This window comes from Saimiri boliviensis, chromosome X (assembly GCF_048565385.1).
Source record: "Saimiri boliviensis isolate mSaiBol1 chromosome X, mSaiBol1.pri, whole genome shotgun sequence".
NCBI lineage: Eukaryota > Metazoa > Chordata > Mammalia > Primates > Cebidae > Saimiri > Saimiri boliviensis.
In genome coordinates this window covers 23,741,147-23,751,397 of record NC_133470.1, presented here as the reverse complement: position 1 = coordinate 23,751,397, position 10,251 = coordinate 23,741,147, and the positions used below count along the sequence as shown (strand labels likewise).

Here is a 10,251-nt window from a genome sequence, read left to right as displayed (position 1 = left end):
AGTTTCAGGAGCTAAAAGAAATGAAGATAGAATCCATTGATTTTTTTTCATTAATAATTAAGGAGCAATCTTTTAGAGTTACTCTTCTGGAATTTACTACAGCAATAGCAGAAGAAAAACTACCTTGTATATCTTTATAAGTCTTAAAAATAGAATTTTAAACTGCAAGTAGTGTAGCACTAAAACATTTTAACAAGTTTGGCATCAGCAATGCCATAATAAAAACTAAATCAGATTAATTAATGATAGTTATGAAGCATTTTAAATTCAAAATTAAATTTAGCAAGTAATTAGTCTGAAACATGTGCAAACTATATTTTAAAGGATGTTTGACTATAATCAATCATCAGGTGTCTATTTGCCTGTAAAGATGAAGCACATTTTAGCATTTAACCATCTGTCAGTCAACGTTATTTATTGAATACCTGCTCTGTATGGAATAGTTAACCTTAAAACAAATCAATCATACAAAAGTCAAAATTTTAATACTAAATACAAGTAAATGAAAGCACTTACATCAACTTCTGGTCAGCAATTTAATAAAAAGTACCTTCATCATTTTGCATGTCTATTATGTAACTACTCATGGAATGTATTATTTGCCTCTACCATGAAGCCAATAATTTAGGTCTTTAATTAGGAAGTTGAAATATATCTTCTGCAAGTATCCTGTCAGCAGTTATCTTGTAGCTAAGCTCATCCCACGATCTCCAGACAACATTGTAGTAGAAGAATTTTCCTGAATATATTAATAAGTTGTTAATTAAAGGATTACCACTGACCTGCTACCCAATTATCCTTAATTAGGAAGTACTGCAGTAACTTCTCTGTATCACATAATGTCATTCTGAGCAGGTATTGTAATGAAATCCTCACTTGGTTAATTTTTTTTAGTTGTGGACATATTATTTTTGGTTTCTAGTAGTTTCTGTTAAATGTCCCATATATATATGTAAATTTGTACATAAACATGTTTTAATTGCATATATATGTATATTTATCAAGCATTTAAAAACATCTTAGATCTTTTATTTACTTTTCTACTGTCTCCAGCTTAAAATGCCACTAGAAACAGTATTATGTAGGTTATTGGAATAAAAGTAGCTTCACTCCAAGAGAGGGTACTAGAAAAAAAAGAGCCTGAAATTTGGAAAGATGGAAGCTTAAATATTTTAGCTGAAGCCAGGATAAAAGAAAGAAAGAAAGGGAGAGGGAAAAGAAAGGAGGGAAGGAGGAAGGAGAAAAAATGAGAGAAGGAGGGGGAGTAAGGAAGAAAAAGAGAGGTGAAAGGAAGAAGAGATACATGCTTCAAATTTCTAAAGTGCCTCAAATAAAAAGAGTTATATATAAGAAAATAATTTTTGGTCACAGTTTCAACTTATTTAACATTTAAATAAGAGATTTTAACATATTTTGATCTATCAAAGTTAAATATATCCAGGCAACAGAAAGAACATTTATAGATATAAAATAAGTTTTGCCAAAGATCGAGAAGATTAAAATTGTATTGTCTAAATTATCATGTTCTTATATTCTGCTTTATAGTTGTAAAGACTATAGCTTAAAAAGAAAAAGACTGGGTAAGTGGATGTCACACCCATTTTCATAGTTAAAATTGTTCAAGATAATAATGAAAAAGAAGCCAAATGGAAATGCTGGTAAATTTGTACATAAACATGTTTTAATTGCATAGATCAGTACTGCTGCTGTTGTTTATTGGCCTGTTACTGTTGTTAGTAGAGAATGTTTTTCTATGTTTCCCTACACACATAGTGGTAAATGATGCTAAGCATGAATTGATAAACTGAATTTCATTTTAAGAAAATAACAACTCTTATTCTTGTAGCTCATGCCTAGAAAAATTGAATCTATACCAGTGTAGAAATTAAAAACATAATATGTTCATTTTGGTGTGCCCTTTGAATGTCAATTAAACATTATTGAGAATATTATTTAAATCTTGTTTATGTATTTTTAGCTCTTTAATTGGTTGCATTCACATTTAGGATTATCATGTTTCCCTGATTGTTTAATCCTCTGAGCATTTTGAAACACCCTTTTTCTCTGATAATATTCTATGTTTTAAAGCCTACTTTGTCTAATACAAATATAGCTACTGTAATTTTCTTATGACTAGTGTTTGTATGATATATCCTTTTCCATCTTTTAATTTTATTTGTGCATTAGTATTCATCTCTTGAATTCTGCACATAGTTGTGCCTGTCTGACAAGCCAGTTTTAAGAAAATCTTGTGTGGAAAGTACAAGGAATTCCCATATTCTCCTTCCCGCCTCCCCCAGTTTTTCCTATTATTAACATACTGCATTAGTATGAAATATTTGTTATAATTAATGAACCAATATTGATATATTATTAATGAAAATCCATAATTTACACTAGGTTTCATCTATGTTGTATATTGTGAGGTTTTTGACAAATGTATAATGACATACATCCACCACTACAGTTTTATATATAATAATGTCTCTGCACTAATATTCCCTTTACCTATTCATTCTTCTCTCCATCCTTCTGAACCCCTGCAACCACTGATCTTTTTACTGTTTCCATAGTTTTATCTTTTTCATTATGTCATTTAGTTATACTCATACAGTATGTGAATTGGCTACTTTCACATAGCAATATGTATTTAAGGCTCCTCCATATAATTTCATGGCTTCATAGCTCATTTCTTTTTTTTTAATCATTGAATAATATTTATTGTCTGGATGTACCACTGTTTATATATTAACCTATTGAAAAATGTCATAGTTACTTCCAAGTTTTGGAAATTATGAATAAAGCTGCTAGAAATATTAATGTGCAGGTTATTCTGTGGTATATTAAACAGGGTTCTCAAGAGAAACAGAAAAAATAGGATGCATGTATTTGTGTGTGTGTTTGTGTGTGTGTGTGTGTCTGTGTGTCTGTGTGTGTTTAAAGAGAAAGAGGGAGGGATGGAAGGGGAAAGAGAAGGAGATATTATAGGAAAGTGGTTCACATGATGATTATGTTATGAAGGGTGAGAAGTCCCAGTATCTTTTAAGAAAGTTGGAGATCCTGTAGAGCCTATATGTGTATCTAGTCTGAGTTCAAAGGCCTGAGAGCCAGGAGAGCCAAAGGCATAATTTTCAACCCCAAAGCGCAAAGGCTCAATACAGAAAAACAGCCAGCGATTCAGTTTGGAAAGAGCAACACCCTAGAGCCAGTCAGCAATGGGGAGTTCCCTCTTACTCAGCTTTTTATTGTATTCAGGTCTTCAGTTGACTGAAGAAAGCCCACTCGCATCAGGGAGGGTGATCTCTTTTACTCAGTTTACCTATACATATGTTAATCTCATTCAGAAATAACCTCACAGACACATCAGGGATAATGTATAGGCACCCTGTGGCATCTTGGTTACTTTACTTCCAAGTTTGGGCAATTATGAATTAAGCTTTTAAAAACATTTTATGATCAACTGTTTTCAAACTGTCTTCAAAAGCAGCTGTATTATTTTGCATTTCCATCAGCAATGAATGAGAGGTTTTCTTCCTCCACATTCTCACCATCATTTCCTGTTGTCAGCACTTTAAATTTTAACCATTCTAACAGATGTGTAATGGTATTTTATTATTGTTTGAATTTGCAATTCTCTATGATATGTGACCTTGAACATCTTTCATATGCTTATTTTCCATTTGTATATCATCCTTGGTGCTGTATCTGTTCAGATCATTTCCCAATTCTTTAGTTGTTTTTCTTGTTAAAATTTAAGAGTTCTTAGCATATTTTGGATATCAGTCCTTTATTATATTTCTGTTTTAAAGAAAAATATTTTCTTCCAGTCTATAGTTTGTCTTTGTAGTCTCTTAACCATGTCTTTTTCAAGGCAGAAATTTTTAAATTTTTTTTAAATTTCAAAATCGATTTGATTGCAGCCCAAACAGTAGAATTAACTGTACATAATAAACTATTATATATATATATACATATATATGTATATATATACACATATATATATACATATATATGTATATATATACACATATATATACATATATGTATATATATATGTGTGTGTATATATATGCACACACACATTTTAAGTTACAAGGAATAAAGTTTATTTTGGCAGATGGTGTTAAACAAAATTAAAGTTGCATACATTAGTAATATAACACAACATCCTTAATTTGGTATAAGTATGACACATTTTCTTGCTTTCCTGTGTTCTGCTAAATCACCATACCTAAACTGCTTTATGAAACTGATATGCTGAAATTTAACTTTACTGTTTTCACTTACGCTCTGATTCCAAACAAAACTTTTCATAAGCTGCTTCTATCTCTGAGTCCATCTCATCATCAATATCATCCAAGTATGGATCACCAGCCCCTGATAAATCTCTTCCATTTTCTTCATAATCTGGAAAAAAGTCCTTTCTTTCAAGTAACTCTTGATATTCCTCTTGATAATCTAGATCAGCTGCAGTGAAAGGAACACCATCAGATGCATAAAATGTTGGTTCATTCATAAAGTAGTTAGGATCATTTTCTGGTGTTGCTTCTCTGTATGTTGAAGTTGCGTGGACTCTACCCCAGTTACTTGACCGGAGTTCCACAAGCTTCAAGAGCATCTGTTTTACATCTCTACTGCAGTTTGCATCTAGGACAACGTTTTCAATTCTTTGAATAATTTCTTCCATATCCATCTTTCCTTTTTCCTTCCAAGCATCTTCCAAAACTGATCCTGTCAACTTCAATAATTTTACTGCACAAATTAAATTGTCATCCATAGGATTAGAAAAGAGGGCATTCAGCAGCTCTCGAAGACCAACCTGAAGAATACCTACTCTCGTAACCTGTCCATTTGTTCCCTTGATCTCCAGGTTAAGATAAAGCTCTCCCAGAAAGTGTACAAATGCATGAAATCGTTTTTGAGTGAATTCATTCCCTTTTGCAGCTTGATCTTTAACTTCGTATTCAGTCCGACATCTTTGAAGTAGCAACTGCCGAAAGTTGGCACTCTGTGGGCTAATTGTCAGATGATGGGACAGGTAATTACACAGGCGAGCTCCCATATAAGAGAAATTCAGGATAGACGTGGCCAGTTGATATATGAGTTCCACAAGTTCTTGCAAAGCATCATCTGTTGTAACTCAACCATTCAGTGTCTCCGCAAACTGTTCAATTTCAGTTTCAAAACTGCCAGGCTGCTCTGTAAGATGATTCAAAAAATCCTGAACATATTCAGATAGAGTGGGATAATCCTCACAACCATCCTCATAGGATTCTGTGTAATTGGAAGAATAATCTGATGGATACAATTCAGGGGCATTCACAGACAGCTTAGACATTAATACAGGTGCTACAACCACCTGGGGTTTAGCCATTGCTGACTCCAAGTTCTGCTGCGGGATTTTATCCTGTGAACTAGGTGGAGCTCTCAGGGGCTTCGTTTGTTCCTAGGCATGCCCGACCTACTGGATAGTTCTCAGGAGAGATGTGGGAGAAATTTTTAATTTTAAGAAATACCATTTATCACTTGTTTGTTTTCACAGGCTGTGCTTTGCTATTGTATTTAAGAGGTCATTACCAAACTGAAGTCCACTTGTTACATTCCAGGGATTTTATAGTTTTGTGTTTTATATTTAGGTTTATAGTAGGTATACATGAAATTTTGTGAAAGCTGTAAGATTTATGTTTAGTTGCATTGCCATTCTGCACTGGAATATTCAGATTTTCTAGCACTGTTTTTTTTCTAAAGACTATCATTTACCTTTACTAATTGCCTTTACTCTTTTATAAAAAATCAGTTGACTATATTTCTGTGTGTTTATTTCTAGGCTCTATATTCTACTCCATGGATATAGTTGTCTATTATTTCACCAATACCATGCTATTATATATTCACTATTATAGTTTTGTTGTAAATCTTGAAGTTGGGTAGTGTAGTGTGGAATCTCCAACTTTCTTCTTCTCTAATATTGTAGTGGCTATTCTCTGTCCTTTGTCTGTCCATATAAATATCAGAATCAGTTTCTGGATATCCAAAAAATGATTTACCAGACTTTCATTGAGGTTGAGTTGAATCTATAAGCAATGTGGAAAGAACTGACATCTTCACAATATTGATAATTCACAATATTGAGTCTTCCTATACATGAACATAAAAAACTTCTCCATTGACTTAGATCTTCTTGGATTTCTGTCATCAGATATTTATAGTTTTCCTTATATAGACTATATACATATTTCATTAGGTTTGTAACTATTTCAATTTTTTTATGCTAAAATAAATATTTTTAAACTTCAAATTCCAATTGTTTTGGCCGATATTTAAGAACACAATGGCCTTTTGTATGATAACCTTGTATCCTGCAACCTTGTTAAATCACTTATTAGCTAGGAGGGTTTTGTTGTTCTTACTCATGAAAAAATAGTTTCATTTTTTTTCTTTCCAATTGGCTCACCTTTTATTTCCTTTACTCATATTTTGCATCAGCTAGGAATTTATGCATGATGTTCCATAGATGTGGTGAGAGCAAATATCCTTGCCTTGTTTCTAACCTAACTTTACATCTTAAAGAACTAGAAAAACAACAAAAAAAACCCAAAGTTATCAGAAGAAAAGAAATACTAAATATTAAAGTAGAGAAAAACAAAATAGAGAAAATCAACAAAACTTAAGATTTTGTTTACACAAACATCAACAAAATTCACAAATTGTTTACCAGATGGACTAATAAAAAAGAGAGAAGACTCAGATAATTAAAATTAGAAATAAAAAATGGGTCATTATGACTAATTTTTAAAAAATTTAAAAGATTATAACAAAGTACTATGAATGATGGCGTGTTAACACATTGGATAAACTGGATGAAATGGTCAAATTCCTGGAAGCACACAAAATATCAAGACCAAATCATGAAGAAATAAAATATCTAAACATACCTATGATGAGTAAAGAGATTGAATGAGTAATCAAAACTTTCCAAAAGCCTGGTCACAGTGGCTCATGCCTGTAATCCTAGCATTTTGGGAGGCTAAGGTAGAAGGATCATTTGAGCCCAGGAAATTGATCCTATGGTATGATATGATCATAATACTGCACTCCAGCCTGGGCAATAGAGTAAGACTCTGCTTCTAAATAATAAAATTTAAATTAAAAATGAATAAAAATAATACAACTTTTCAGTAAAGAAAGGCACATGGGACCAAATGGTGTCGCTAGAAAATTCTACCAAGTATTTCAAGAAGAATGAACAGCAATCTTTATAAAACTCTTCCAAGAAACTGAAAAGGTAAGAAATTTTCTAAACTCATTCCGTAAAGCCAGCATTACCTTTATTCAAAAGACAGACAAACACACTACAAGAAAAGGAAAATAAAGATAATTTTCTCTCATGAATTTTGATGCAAAGATTCTCAACATACCACTAGGAATCCCAAAACAGAGACAGAGAAAGCAAGCAACTTGGAAAACATATTTAAGGATACTGTCCACAAAACTTTTACCAACCTCATGAGGGAGGTCAACATGCAAATCTGGAAATTTCAGAGGTCATATTTTATAGTGTCCTGTGAGACACCCACAAGACACGTAATCATCAAATTCTCTAAGATCAATGTGAGAGAAAAAAGTATTTAAGGCAGACAGAGAGAAGGGGAAAGACACCCATATAGGAAACCCTATCAGAATAAGAGCAGACCTTATAGCAGAAACCTTACAAGGCAGAAAAGATTGGGGACTTATATTCAGCATTCTCAAGGAAAAGAAATTCAAACCAAGAATTTTATGTGTGGCCAAATTAAGCTTCATAAGTGAAGGAGAAATAAGATTGTTTTCACACAGGGAAATGCTGAGAAAATGTGTCAGCACCAGAACTGCTTTATAAGAGGTCCTTAAAGGAGTACTAAACATGGAAATAAAAGACCATTACCAACCACCACACAAACATACTTAAGTACCTAGAACATTGACACTATAAAGAAATGACAAAATCAAGTCTGCATAGCAACCATCTAACAACATGATGACAAGATTAAATGTGGACATATCAATATTATAAACATCGGCATTGGATGTAAATGGCCTAAATTCCCCCACTTAAAAGATAGATAGTTGCAAGTTGGATAAAGAAGCAAGACCCAACTGTATGTTGTCTTCAAAAGACTCATCTCACATGCAATGACACCCACTGGTCTAAAGTAAAGAGATGGAGAAAACTACCAAACAAAGGGAAAGCAAAAAAGGAAGGTTTGCATTCTTATTTCACATAAAACACAATAAGAGTTGGAGACTTCAACACCCCACTGACTATATTAGACTGAAAACTGAAGCAGAAAACTAAAAAAGATATTTGGGACCTAAACTTGGCACATAACATACATCTACAGAACAATGCATCTAGCAAAACAGAATATACATTTTTCTAATCTCCACATGGCACATACTCTGAAATTGACTAGAGAACAGACCATAAAGCAATTATCAAAAAATTCAAAAAAGCTGAAATAACACCAAACACACTCTTGGACTACAACTCAATAAAAATAAAAATCAATACCAAGAACATCTCTCAAAACCATGCAATGGCATAGAACTTAAACAACCTACTCCTGAATGACTTTTAGGTAATGAATAAAACTAAGGTAGAAATAAAAAATATTCTTTAAAAGTAATGAAATGAAAGATACAACATACCAAAATCTCTGGAATACAGTGAAAGCAATGTTACGAGGAAATTTTATAGTACTGAATGCTTATATCAAAAAGTTGGAAAGATCCCAAATTAATAAGGTCACATCATACCTAGAGTAACTAGAAAAACAAGAGCAGAGCAAGCCCGAAACTAGCAAAAGAAAAGAAATGAACAAAATCAGAGCCGAAGTGAGTGAAATTAAGATATTAAAAAACCATACAAAAGTTCAATGGAATCAAAAGTTGTTTCTTCAAAAGGACAAATAAGATTGATAGACCACTAGCTAGACTCAAAGAAAAAAAGAGACAGCATCCAAATAAACAAAATCAGAAATGACAAAGGAGACATTTTCACTGACTCCACAGAAATATAAATAAACCCTCAGAGACTATTGTGAATATCTCTATGCACAGCAACTAGAAAATCTGGAAGAAATTGATAAATTCCCAGAAACATATTAATATAGGAGTTATTAAGAAATTATTTTAGCCAGATAGTAAGGATAAAAGTTCTCAGTAGTAATTTTCCTGTAATAAGAAACAACCCCTGAACCATGTCTTCTCTAACAGAAAAGGCAACTTAAAGGGCCAGGAAAGCAAGCTTTGATATGCAAATGCAGGCCATTAGAAACTAGGTTCACTCAATATTGTGATTCCCACCATCTTCTCCCTTTTACCACCTGTGTCAAGTGTGTGATGCCACCTCCAAATAGCATTACATGTACAAAATATCAAGGTGACCTGCTTTTGCATATTAAAGGGCTCAGTTGGGAGGGCCAGGTTTTTCATGGGCTACGTAAATGACACACTTGGTAAAACCAATCCCCTGGGCCCTATGCAAATCAAATACCACCTCCTCCAGCCTCCCATATAACCAACCACTTTTCTGCCACACAGGGGGTTTCTCTTTCTTCCAAACTCCCCTCCCTTGTCTCTGTACAAGAGAGCTGTTCTCTTTCTTCCTTCTTTCTTGCCTATTAAACTTTTCACTCCTTAAAACCACTTCACCTGTGTCCATGTCACTAATCCTATCAATGTGAGATCAAGACCCTGGTGTTCCTCTAGTCATTAGGGCCTTATCATTTTGGTGCATTGCCAGAAATTCATTCATTGGAGCAGTGAGTATGGAAGGAATCTCAACCTCAAATCTGTCCTTAAATCTCAAGGCTCTCTTCCAGCCATCCTGTTGCCAGACTTAACTTTCTCTCTTTGTGGTCTCTTACTCTCTGTCAAATGTGTGGGAATTTTTACACCCTAGGGAGTAATGCAGGAAAGAGCCCTTGCAATGTTCTCCCCACTCTGTCCCCACCCTCCGCTGCCCCTCCGCTCCCCCCACCCTCCAACCCCCCCTCACTGCCCCCCACCCCTCCGCCCCGGAAGTAGCGTACATGTTATTTCTAAGCCAACAGCGCCACCTAGTGGAAATAGATGTCCTCTTCATGAGACACATAAGATAATGTTCACCTTCCCTGGTTTCTGAACTCCAGCACCATGTTAAATGTGCTCATTCTCTGCGATACATTGCAGCTTCACAACTTTTCCATTTTGTGCTTTTCTACTGCTAAT

General features: G+C 33.9%; 1 pseudogene; it reads right to left on the bottom strand.

Moving 5' to 3' along the window:
- Positions 1-4,270: 4,270 nt before the first annotated feature.
- Positions 4,271-5,427, bottom strand: LOC101032047 (polyadenylate-binding protein-interacting protein 1 pseudogene; annotated as a pseudogene).
- Positions 5,428-10,251: the final 4,824 nt, after the last annotated feature.